Raw genomic sequence first — 13724 nt, forward strand, 5'->3', positions numbered from 1 at the left:
TACTGTGATGATCTGTTTGAAGCATTTAAGGTAGTTGCTTTTTCTTGAATAAGACTATGACATTTTGATTTCCTAAATTTGTTCTTTCATAGGTCTATACACTTGTCTAATGTCAACTAGATAATATGAAGTTATGATTGGGATAAAAAATAGAAGAGATCATGATCAGGTTGAAATAAAACTTAAGGAACTTAGGCATGTTTATAGGTGTCTTTGATGAGTGTTCAAGGCATTTAGAGTTAGGGGGGTCTGCTTGCATTTTTGTGGGTCTGAATCTTCCCAAGGCTGTTTGAGCATGTTTGAATTAGTCAAATAATTTGGAATAGTTGTATGCTATATATATTAAAGGTAGTTTGAAATAACAACATCCTAGAATATGATAGAGAAGTCTAAAGATGAAGTTCTTCCTTAGGATTAAGGATCATTCTTATGGTAGCAGGTTCTTAAAATGGTTTATTAGGAATTGATTGTTACACCTCGGACTTTTTATACGTCGAGCTGTGAATAGACTAACGCAAGCTTAAGGGGAACATGGAGTCCATAACTTGATCATTACAACAAGATTTTGAAGTCATACGACTTGGAGAAACTAAGTTCGTCAAAGGAAGTGAACTATAAGTTGTGTTCGGGAAGATTTCGTAACGATCGAGCTAACGTTGATTTAGTAATGCCTTGAGGAGAAGTTATAAGACTCCTTAGATGGTTAATGAAGTATTATACAAGTGTCAAGAATGTTTTGAAGTCAAACAAAACAACGGGATCAATTTGAAAATGTGAGTTATACGGCCACTTATATGGTCGTATAACTTATACGGTCCGTATGACATTCTTTCTTGGAAGTATTATACGGTCACTTATACGGGCCATATTTTATTTTTCGTATAATTTCTAACTTTTTAAATTTATAAAAGAGGACCCCCAAATTCATTTCTCTCATTTCTCATCTTCTCCAACTTTCTCAAAACCTCTAGAACCCTCTCCAAACCATATCAACACATACCCAAGGAAAAATCAAAGACCAAACACCAAGGATCAAGAAAAAAGTGTGGATAGGGTTGATACAAGTCAAGAACTTCTTTAGCATGAAGTTGGGGTTCTTCTCAAGTGAAGTATCTTCATCCAAAGATCATTCCGACATAATCAAAATTCACACTTATTTCATGTTATTAAAGGTATTGAGTGGTTGAAAGACTTGGATTGGATAAGAATGTAGAATGTGAGCTCAAATATGGAAATAATGGTACTTTGAGTAGTAAATCAATTTGAGTCATGATTATTAGTATGAGATGAGTATAATATCGTCATGAATGATGTTAGTAACATTGAAGAAGTATTATATGAAGAATGGAAATGGTGTTGTATTTTACTCATAGTTATGAATGGGTTGAAAGAGAATTGTGAGGATTGAATAACGTTTAACTTGAAGAAGTTTATTGATTATGATATTATGGGTGTTGCTATTGCTATTTGGGAGTTGTGTATTATATGGTGAAAGTTGTCGAAACAAAGGAAATGCTGCCCAATTTTCGTTAGTCCTTAGTCGCTTTAGCTTAGACTTAAGCGTGCTTCTAATGATCTAACTGATACGTCTCTTGAATGTCAAGTTGTGAGCTTAGAAGGAGAGTGTCTAGATACGTAAACTTCTAGTCCCCCTTATTTCAAAGGCATGACTCTGTTTTATGATTTCTTTTCTATAATGATCTTCTTACATCTAAAAGATGAAGGTTAAAGTTCTTGGTGGGTGAGATGTGTTTTATGATAATGGGAATAAGGTAATTCTAAAGATTTCAAAGTTTATGAGTTGAGGCTTTTATAAGGTTTATGATCTTATTCTATGTTTTCCTTGATGATTGTTCATTGTTGTTGGCATGTTAGGCACATGATGACTATTCCATAACATATCGGAGGTAATGACTAGTGGCTCTCATGCATACATTATGCTATGTATACTTATGATGCCTATATTTTACTCGATGATGATTACACTATATCTATAATGGGGACACCACCGGTGGGCGGCTTGAGATGTTTACCCGGACACGGGAGGCCCGAATGCGGGATGGAGTACCTATATGGTTGTTTATATATATGTATACCTATGATGTTTTCACCCTATCTTGTTCTCTTTTTCTCTTATGCTTTCTTATCTTTTGATTATGTTATTGTACATGACCTTACATAGTTAGCATTATTCATTGTCTTCCTAAGCTTTTCGGCCGGATTGCATTTGCCGAGCCTTGTTCTTATTCTTTTGGCACATATTTGGGATTCATTGAGATGGTTTGTCATGTGTGGGTTGAGATTTCATGATTATTTAAAAATGATCTCTTCATTGAATAAAGTACATCATTTTTGTAGCCTCGTGAGCTCATGTACATATACGTGTTTTGGGGGATATTTGGAGGTTGTTTCACGATAAGCCTTGCGTTGAGCATGATGTATGCCCAGGTTGAGTATGATAGATAACCTAATGAGTGGTGCTCGGTAGTCGATTTCATGATTGACATTGATGAAGAATTAGGAAGTTATAAATAATTTAAAATGAAGTAGAATACCTGGATGCCACTAGCAGGACTATGTGTCCTGTTTGGTTTCATTTGAATAGAGTTCAGGCTTGACATTCATATCATCAGACTTTCTTTTTTTATATTTGGTTCATGCTTGAATTTTCAAAAGGAGTCTAAGAGGATTAAAAAGATAATTTGAGTCCTGATGTGCCTTTAACTACATGAAAATGATTGATCAATTGGAAAAGGAGTTGTTTTTAATCTTGAGGTTGATGTTCAGTCTGAACTTAAGCTTTTAAAATATTTAAATGTTCAACTTTCTCAAATGTTAGTGTCTAAATGAATTCAAATTGGCTTTACATAGTTAGGGCCCTAAACTGAGTTGATTAGAAGTTGTTAACTTATGTGATCAATTAGGGGTCTAGATGAAATTTAGTTTAATGGGCAATGTCAAACAACTCTTGTCCATAAGTTCTTGGTGGTTGACACTAGGTATGGGAATAAGTAAAGGGGGCTAGGGTTGCTTTGAGAGAGTAAAAGGTGAGCTTAGGCATGAACTGGAGGTAGTGACCAGCGGGGCCTTTGATCCCTTTTTTTGGGGAAGGGGATGGAGAGGTGATGACCTCACCCTATCTTGTTCCTCTTTCAGGACCCTAAGGCTTCCTTGTCTTCCTAAACCTTGTTCTTATGGCTGTGGGATTCATTGAGATTTTGGGATTGGTCAAGAATGGTTTGTCATGCCTTGGGGGGAATTCCTGAGATTTCATGATTATTTAAAACTAAGTTAAAATAAAGGGTAAGAGTCTGTCACATCTTTGTCATGATTAAGGGGGTTAAAACTGCCATTAACTAAGTATTAAAAGAGGTAAGTTCTTCACTAGGGTCTGAATCCATTTTTTTTAGAAGTTTAACCTGCTTGCCTTTCTTGTTTGCTTCATGATGAATATGCTTAAAATTTGTATGATACATTTATGTGTGAAATTGTTTATGTGATGTACTAACCTCAGTCTGAACTTAGTGAAAAGATATTTAGTCAATCTAAGATTGGTGAGAATCCTTTGTTTCAAACCTGAATTATGGCACTTAGATTTTAGCGGGGCATTGTAGTGTAACTTGGGTTAAAAGGGTAAAGTTATGATCTGCCTAGTAAGGTTTGATCCTATGACCATTGGTGTGTTTTAAAATCCTGTCATATATAGAATCATGGAGATGAAATAATTGAGTACTGTGTCTGTGTTCTAAAAAAATGAATAGTGTTAGACTGGAATTGGTTTGATGTTGATTATTGGGGATATGGTGGGTATTCTTAAAGGCAGTGTGGACCACTTGGCTTAGGATGGTCTTTTCAAGACACCTCAAGAAGGAGGTAGGGAAGATTCAAGCCTAGCTTGACTCATAGTATCTACCCCCAAAATGAGGGGTGTCATGACCAGCCTATGGACTATGGGGCATTCCTATCCTGAGGGACATTGACTTTCCTTAAATCCCATCATTTTACCAAACGTTTGGAGACAAAAATGGGTTAGGAAAATTAGCTTTTTTTAAAGGTCTAGAGGTAATTTAGGAAGTCAAGAATAAGGAAACTGGTTGTTTCTAGAGGGTGATCTTTGCCTTCCTTTAAAGAGAAGTAAACTGGTTTAAGATTATAGATAATGAGTGTCTTGTTAGGAATTTAGAAAGTTTGCGTCTGTGAAGGTTTGTTTTGAACTTTATGCCATTTCTTTTGAGTTTGTTGACATACACAACTAGCCTTTTCCCTTTTACTACAAGTGACAACTTACATGAAACTTTATGTTAAATGTGCTCCTATTGATGTTGTACTAAAATGAAGGTTCTTTTTTGAGGTATTTTTTCTGAAAATATGAAGTGGTGCAGTCTCAGTTTCACCTGATGTTGTTTAGTCTGGACCTCTTGGTACTCCAATCCTGTTTTGTATGATTACAAGCCATTGAATTTTCCTCTTTGTCTACACCCTTCTATTGTGCTTTTGTGATCACATTAAGCAGTTCTGATTTTGTGATATAAGGATTGTTAACATATGAAGTTGATGGATCACTTATTTGATGAGTATAAGATTTAAAGTTGGACCTTAATTAGCCTTGGTTTTTGTCCTTGAACACTGATTTTAAGGGACAGGATTCAATTAAGTAAATAGGATAACCTTGAGACCTAAAGTTGGACACATAAGAGTGTGGATATACACAGAATATATACAAGTTAATAAAAGGAAGGGGAGTATATACATGGTATACACTTGATACACACATCCCATGTGTATATCACAGGTAAACTGTGTATATACTAGAGAATGGGCTAATTACAGCTAGCATATATATATGAGTAAAAGAAGATGGCTTGTTGTATCAGTTCTTTGACTAAGTATCCTAAGATTGTTGTCTTATTTTCATATGCATCATTGCATTACCACATCCGCCTCAGTCTCTTTGCCATGATTTCGAATTTATTTTTATATTGCTTGCATTTAAATTACTTCCCATAAGATGATGCTTGTGCACAATTTTGGGACTCTGATTGTATACTATGGCAACACTGGGTTTTGGAGAGTTTGAGGAGGTTTGGGGGATAGATCTAGCCATTCCCCGATATCTAGCCATGCCTGGGGTTCATGAAACCCCTTGGAACTTGTGCGGTGTCGGGAATAAGGGTGGTGACAACCTTTTCCCATTAGTATTGTATGATTTGGAGTTTCCAGTGAAGCAATAGTGTATGATCAAGTCTTTAGTTGTGCACTTGCAATCAAATGGGGGTGTATATGTATATGTATATATATGTATAGTTATGTTAGTAGTAGGTCCATCAAACATAGACTAATTCGATTCCTTTTCCTTTTACCCCTTCTCCTACTACACGACCATTTGGGCCAGAGTCTAACCAGCCTATTGGGCCAAAGGCCCAAGAGGAATATTCTTTCAAAAAACTGTTAAGTCCAAGAAAGGAAAGGGAAGCTAATATTATTGAAGGCCTAGCCATGGGTGAGAATGGCATGAAGGGCCAACCATGGGTAAAAATGGTCTTTTAAGGGGTTTGGTACACCCCTAACATATCTCTCTTTCTCCTTAAATTTCAGTATGCCAGTTTCTTTTTTGGTTGAAATGTTGTATTTGTATAATTGTAAAAAACTCACATTATTATTTTTGGAATCCTCTATATATTTGGACTAGGCATCTTAGGTGATCGTTGCATATGTTGTTTAGTTCGACCTTAGGCCTTCACGCGATTTTCAAAACCCGAATTAATATAAATATTTTCCAAAATAATGAAAACAGCTAGACAGCAGGGGAATAAAAGGGAGTAGTTTCATATTTACTATATATATATATATATATATATATACATATATATATATATCATATTTTTTAAAGACCAGGCTTAAGCATTTTTAAACTAAAAAGCTTTTTTTCCTAGTTATAAGTTAGTTTTCCAAAAGTTCTTTTTAGTTGGGCAAAAAATAAGCTTCAAGAATGTGTGTAAATGATATGCTTTCAAAAATGAGTTCTTTCCTTTTAAACTGAAAATCAAATGAAAAAGTGATTTCTAAAACACATGCAATGTGTGGCGTATTTATGTATCAAAACACACACGTTTTTTTTTTTGGAAAATAATTAGAGGTTTTTGAGGGCTAAGGCCCAACCCAAAAGATTATATTTTAGGCCCCACTTAACCAAATTTTTTCAGAAAAAAGATAAGTGCAAATATGTTTTGGGCTTAGCCCAGTAACTGAAGAAAAACAAGAGATTTTGGGCCAAAACCCAACAAACCTTAATCAGTTTTGTAGAAAAAAGAGCATAAACTTGGGCCTAAGCTCATGACAAAAATGTTATTCTTATATTATAAACAAATTGGTTTTTTAAGATAAATTCCAGGATCAAAAATCAATTTTGATTATATAAACAAACTCTTGTAAATCAAAACCGCATAAACTAGTTGTAAACATAAAGTTTTAGACAAGGATGTTCTAAAAAACGTATTAAACGGATCAACCCGGATCATGTATGAGTCAAGCATGAACAAATTTATCCCAAACTTTTAAAATATTTTTTATCTTTACAAAAACTAACATTATACTTATCTATGAAAGGAACTAATTATATCCGGATATTATAAATCCGAACCTAAATACCTTATATGTAAAGGGAATATATTCAATTCTTTTCAAAAAATGATATGCAAAATGACAGACTTTTTTTCGGGAAATAAACACCAAATAAACAATTCATGCAAATATTCACACATTAGAATTCGAAGGTCAATCGTATAGTACAGATCCTTAATACTAGGGTGCCTAACACCTTTCCTATGGGATAACCATAACCCTTACTTAGAACTTTGGATTAAGAAGGATTTTTCACGGTGTATGAATAAACCCTGCAAAACGGGTTTTCCTAATTTTCTAAAATTAGGCGGCGACTCTTTTAAAACAAAGTCCGAAAGAGCACCAGCGATTTCAAAGTAGCTTTTTCGAGCGCTAACGGCGCCCGCGAAAATGCGAACCGTTATAGATGACGACTCTGCTGGGGACTTAAAATTTCTAACCATAAGGATTCCAATATAATGTGGGTATATTTGCTTTAACTATTTATGTGTTTACTTTCCCGCAATTATCAATTGTCATTGCATGCATATCATAACTCCGCCACTCCTGGCATTTATTTTACACTTTGTTCCAAAAGGCGACTTCGCGGAGCACACAGTCGTACCTTCACTATAAAACCAAAAAATTTCTTTTGGAATTGCTATGAGGCGGGGTTGGTTCGTGGTCGTCCAACAGCCCTAACAATTCAGCCCCAGTTGTCCGCTCGGGTTCCCAGTCTTTTGTGAAAAGCCCGCTCTAGTAAAATTAGGATAGTTCTAAGCCAAATACCTACTAAACTAGAGCATTCATACCTAGACGAGCTTTGGATATCTTAGAGCTACCTAAAGCTCATTAAAAGAGACCACCCTGTATTCGGACGGTCTATGACCTGAAGAGCACCGCATCTCATTTGTGTGCTATGTGAAAGCATTTTTTGTGCCTATGTGATGAACCATTGACCCTGTGGGGAAAGGGGAATCTTAACTGTGCTCTGTTTTGTAAATGGAAGGCCGCACCCATTTTTGACATGGTTGTCGAGGCTTTGGATTTATTGAGAGTTTGGTGGGAGTGGTTAGGTGATACTCACAAAAAGATAATTAGATGCACTCTAGGTCACCTACCCTCTATTATAATGATGAAGGGTCATCCAGAACTAATGGAGGTACTGGTCGGATATTGGGACGATAAGAAAATGTTGTTCCGCTTCGGTGAAATTGAGATGACCCCGACCTCGGAGGAGATTAGGGATGCCATAGACAACAATGAAACCTGTCTAAGGAGGCGGCACAAACCAAATCACCACTTGTTATTTCCACAGAGTCCCACCGTCAGCCAAATCATGAAGTTTCTTGCATTGACTGAGGCGCCCTGGGCGCGAGGACTCACTGTAGCCTTTGTTGACACCTAATTTTTGACCTCTATAATTTACTTTAATTACTCAGAGTCCTTGAAAAATAAATAAAAAATAAGCCATCGCCTTAAAGGGTTTAAATAATTTTTGTAAAATTGCTCAGCACAATTTCTGCTCTTTTAAATTTATGAAAGAATTGTTCATGACATCACAAAGTTGTTTAGAAATTAATTGGCATTTTATGACATTTATAAGGTACTTATTTGATTTAATCAAGAGGAAAGGGAATTTTGTTTTAAAATAATAATAATTATTTAATTATTGAAATTGTCAAAATTAGTAAATACTTTATTCCATTTAATCCATGGATTTTGAGTAATTTAAATAATTAACCATTTCATCCTTTAATCTTTAATTTTTGCATGATTGTATGTTTTATCAAAATTGATGTATAATTATCTAATAAATATTTTAATTAATTAATTAAATGGACCTTATTGCAAATTGAGGCTTCAATTATTTTGTTATGGCCACAATTTATTTGACCAGTTCATGGTTCAAGGAAATTGGGTCAATTTTGCAAAATTAACCTTTTGATGGCCTTGATTGAATTAACCAAATTTATTGGTTTAAATTAATCAAGGTCACTAATATAATTTAATTTCTAAACTTGCTAACTAGGCCAAGTATGGCCATAATTGAAATGACCAGCTGAATAAAATCAATTAAGGCCAAAATTGAAATGAACAGCTGGGTCAGGATTCATTATTGGCCCTGTCCACAAATTTGGGCCCATTGACATAATTTGGCCCATTTTTTAAAAACTATTTTTATGAAATAAAATAAATATGTCCTAATTTATCTTTAATCTTTAAATTACTTATATACGCACTATACATATTTATATATATACCAGGTATACATATATATGTATACACAAGTTATACGTATACATGTATACCTTAGTATACATATATATGTATACCAAAATAAAGAGGCCCATTTTATTCTTTAAAATCTGGACCGAGTCCAGCCCAAACTAGGCTGAGACCCGGCCCATATCCCTTTAAAAAAAAAAGCGTTTAAGGGGGTATCCCCTCCCCCTCCCCCTCCCCCTCCCCCCTATTCTCATTTTCCATTTTCAGGAAAAAAAAAAAAGACTCCCCTCTCCCCTTTCTTTCTTTTCTCCTCTTTCATGTTAAAACCCTAACGCTGCCTGCAATTTTTTTCCCTCTCTGTCGTCTAGAAATGAAAAGTTACAGCGCGTGTGTAAGACATGCAGTTTTGCAGTGGCATTTTTGTGTAAAGCAATTAATGTTAAGGTCGTAATTACTCGAATCTTGCCCGAATAGGTAATGAAACTTTATTCTTTGCTTTTCTTTGAATTTTACTTAGTCAAAAATGCATTATTATGGTTGATTTTCTTTGTATGATGTTGTACGTTGCTTAAATTTTATTGGTTGGGTTTGAAAAGGTTAGATCGAACGGAGTAAGGTTCAGATCTGACCATCCTTATGCTTGAGAGGCCATGTGAGGCGTAGATATGGTCTTAAGGTTCATTTTTCTGGAAATACATTTGTCCCACATCGATGGTTTTTGGAGTTTGGATGATTTTCGGGGTTCTATAAATAGAACCCCTACCCCTTTACAAGAACAGTTTGGAAAAAAGGTGAAAAAGAGGCTTTTTTTTTTCTAAAAGAAAATCAGAGTCTCAAAGTAAATTTTTGTAAAAGACTTTTTTTCAGAGTTTAGAAAATTGGAGAAGTTCAAAAGAAAGGCTAAAACTTCGAATTTTCTTAGCCTCTATTAGTAAAATTTTTAGACTTCACTAAGTGTGAGGTCTTTACGAGTTGAAATTTTTTATTTTTTTCTTTTGTTCGAGTCTGTGTGGTTGAGTTGTGGGTTTTGGAAGTACTTAAGGCTTTCAAATTCGTTTTTGATCAGGACTCCACCATAAAAAGATAATGTTCTATCCTGTTTACTTATTTTGGTATTATTTAGTATTAGTCTAAATAATAATAACTTATTAATGTTGGCTAGTTGCTTTTTACCTATGGTTCAGTTGAGTTTATGTATTGAATAGGCATTGATTAAGATATAGATGCGGAGGTTGCCCCTCTTTATTTTTTAAATGCTATGTCTGACATTAATAAGTGGTCTTTTGAAGTAGGTTGAAAATGTGTGCCTAAATAATGCAATGATTATTTAAATATGCTGAAATAGACTTCATGTATTCTGCTAGATGTTGAAGGTTCTTACTTTTGTTGTTTAGTGCTTAAATCTAATGGGGACGTGGTCACCTAAGTCATGACACTAGTTTGATGAACTTTTAAGCTAACATTAATCCTGTTGAATGTAGTAGAACACCAAAAGGCTGTGATATCTATTAGAAGTATTTGAAGCAATTGTCTTTGTTTTATAAGAATGTGACTTTTGGTTTTCTTTTCTCTTTTCTAAATCTGTTCTTGGGTGGGCCTGCATACTTGTTTGATATTAACTAAGTGACACGAGTTATGACTGGAATAAGACTTGGGAAGGATCATGATCAGGTTAAAACAGAACTTAGGGGAACTAGGCATGTCTATAAGAAATCTGTGAGATAATTGGCTATGGCATTTAGAGTTAAGTTTGCTTGCACTTGTGTGGGTCTGAGCCTTCCCAGGTCTGCTTGAATGTGCTTAAGCTAGTCAAGTAGCTCTGAATAGTTTTATATTGTGCATTGAAGGGTTATTTTAAAGAAAGTGATGTCCTAGAGTAGGATAAGGAAGTTTGAAATGAAGTTGAAATTCAAGATTACTAATAAGATAATAAGGTGTTAAAGGGTCCATTAGGAGTTAATAAAGGTCTATAAAACTATTGAGATTATTCTAAAATGAAGTGGAATCCCATATGCCATTAGCAGGACTAAGTGTCATGTTTGGTTTCATTTGAATAGAATTCAAACTGTGCATTCATATTATCAGACTTTCTCTCTTATCTGGTTCATGTCTGAATTTGCAAAAGAAGTTTAAAATAGTTTTTAAAAGATGATGTGAGGCATGGTGTACCTTTGACTGTCTGAAAAATGGTTGATCAATTGGAGATGGAACTGTTTTGGAACCTGGAGTTTGGTATTCAATATGATTCTTTAAACTCTTAAGTGATTTAATTGCTCAACTTTCTTAAGTGTTAATGGCTAAAGGTATTCAATATGGCTTCACACAGTATGGTTTTAAAATTGAAGTTGACTAGAAATTATTTAGTTTATGTGATTAATTAGGGGTCTAGGTGAGACTTATTTTAAGGGGGTGGGCAGTAGCAAACCACCTTTATCCATGAGTTTTGGTGATTGGCATTTGGTAGGAGAATAAGGTAAAAGGGTGGGTTTGGTTTGGGAGAGTAAAAGGTGAGCCTAGGTATGAACTGGAGGTAATGACCGGTGGAGCCTGGGATCCCTTTTCACTGAATGTAAGGTGTATGAAAGGGTTGGGGAGGTGATGACCACATCCTATCCTGCCCTTCTTTCAGGACCCTAAGGCTCCTCAACTCCATAGACTTTGTTTCTCATGGCTGTGGAATTCAGTGAGAGTTGGTAATTGGTCAAGGGTGGTTTGCCATGCCTTGGGAGGAAAATTCTTGTGATTGCTTGTTGCCTAAAGCTAAGTTAGAACAGAGGGACAACTGTCTGTTACATCGTTGTCATGCCTTGGGATTTCTGAATTTCATATTGTGTGATTGCTTGTTGCCTAAAGCTAAGTTAGAACAGAGGGACAACTGTCTGTTACATCGTTGTCATGCCTTGGGATTTCTGAATTTCATATTGTCTAAAACTAAGTCTGAAACAAAGAGTAGGTGTCTGTCATGTCTTGATCATGATTGGAGAGGTCAAATTGCCATTAATTAAGTCCTAACAAAGTAAGTCATTCGCTTGGTGATAAGTCTATGTTTCTTTTCTTTTCTTGAAGTTTGGCATGTCTGATATGTTGTATGCTTCCTGAGGAATGTGCTTTAAAGTCGGTATGGTGATTATGTGTGGACTTGCTCATGTGAAGGCACTTAGCTTGGTCTGAACTTAGAAATGAATATTTAGTTAATCATAGGTTGGTAAAACCCTTTTTATATTCTCAAACTAGATTATGCCACCTAGACTTTGCTGAATATTATAGTATAACTTAGATTAAAAGAATAAAAATTGTGATTTGTCTAGTAGTAATTGGTCCTGCATCATTAGTGTTTTTAAAAATCCTGTTAAACATAGAATTAGGAGGATGAAATGATTAGTGTATTGTGCCTATTCCAAAATGAATGGTGTTAAATGGGAGTTGGTCTGATGTTGATTATGGAGGTGTGATAGGTATTCCTAAGGGCAGTATGGGTCGCTTAGTTTAGACTGGTCTTTTCAAGACACCTCAAGAGGGGCAGAGAAGAGCCAAGTTTAGCTTGACTCATAGTATCTACCCCCCAAATGAGGGGTGTCATGACTAGTCTATATGCCATGGGGGACATTCTTGTCCTAAAAGGATATGACTTCCTTAAATCCTATCATTTCACTTAAGAGGTTAGGAGTAATGAATGTGATCATTTCAAGGAGTTGGTCTTTAGTTTGTTTCTAAAAGCAATAAACTGGTTTAGGGTTATTGGTAATAAAATGTCCCTATTAATAGTTTAAAGAAGTTTGAATATATGAAGGTTGGTGTTTGAAATTTATGCCATCTTTTTTTTTTTTTTGGGATTTATTGATACACATATAGTTGACTCTATCCCTGTCTATCTTAACTAGTAACTGGTATGAAGCTTTGAGGGGTAATGTACTCTTACCGTTATTGTGTTAAAATAAAGATTCTTTATGTGGGCTTCTTCCCGGAATATAAAACTGGACAGTCCCAGTCTCACTTAATGTTGCTTAGTCTAGGCTTCTTGATGTTACAATTCTATGTTTTGGGTGATTATGAGTTATGGAATTGCCCCTTTGTTTACACTCTCTTATTGTGCTTCATGTGACCACCTTACACTAGTACTAATCCCCTGCTAATACATGAAGTTGATAAATCATTTATTTTTGATGTGCATAAAAATTAAAGTTGGACTTTGGTTAATTTGCCTTGTGTATAGTAACTGGACATGTAAGAGTATAGTTAAACATAGACCCTTCATAGATTTGTAAAAGACGGGAGTATACACACACCATGTGTATAGCAAGGACATACTGTTTGTATACCTATAAAAAAGGCTAGTTATGGGCAGTATGTGTATATAAATACAAGAGTAGGACCTGGTTATGACACCTGTTTGATTAAGTATCTTGGAATTGATATATATATATTCTATGTGTCCCATGGTATTACAGTGTTTGTCCCATTCTTTGTCATGAATCTAAATTCATTTTAAAGTTACTTTGCATTCAAAATGTTTCCCATAAGCAGATACTTGTGCACAACTTTGAGACTATGATTATGTACTGTGGAAACACTGGTTTTGTTTGAGAGTTTGAGGAGCTTTTAGGGGGATAGGTCTAGCCACTCCCCGATATCCAGCCATGACGGGGGTTCATGAAACCCCTTGGAACTTGTGCGGTGTCGGGAACAAGGGTGGTGACAACCTTTTCCCATTGGTATATTGTGGTTTGAGATTTTCCAGTGAAGCAATGGTATATAACTAAGTCCTTGGTTGTGCACTTGTAATCAAGTGGGGAGATACATGTATATGTATGTATATATCTGTATGGTTATGATAGCATTAGGTCCATCAAACATAGATTTAAAAAATGGGGATGAATGTGTATACGTATATATAT

Source organism: Lycium ferocissimum, chromosome 4 (assembly GCF_029784015.1).
Source record: "Lycium ferocissimum isolate CSIRO_LF1 chromosome 4, AGI_CSIRO_Lferr_CH_V1, whole genome shotgun sequence".
NCBI classification, from domain to species: Eukaryota; Viridiplantae; Streptophyta; class Magnoliopsida; order Solanales; family Solanaceae; genus Lycium; species Lycium ferocissimum.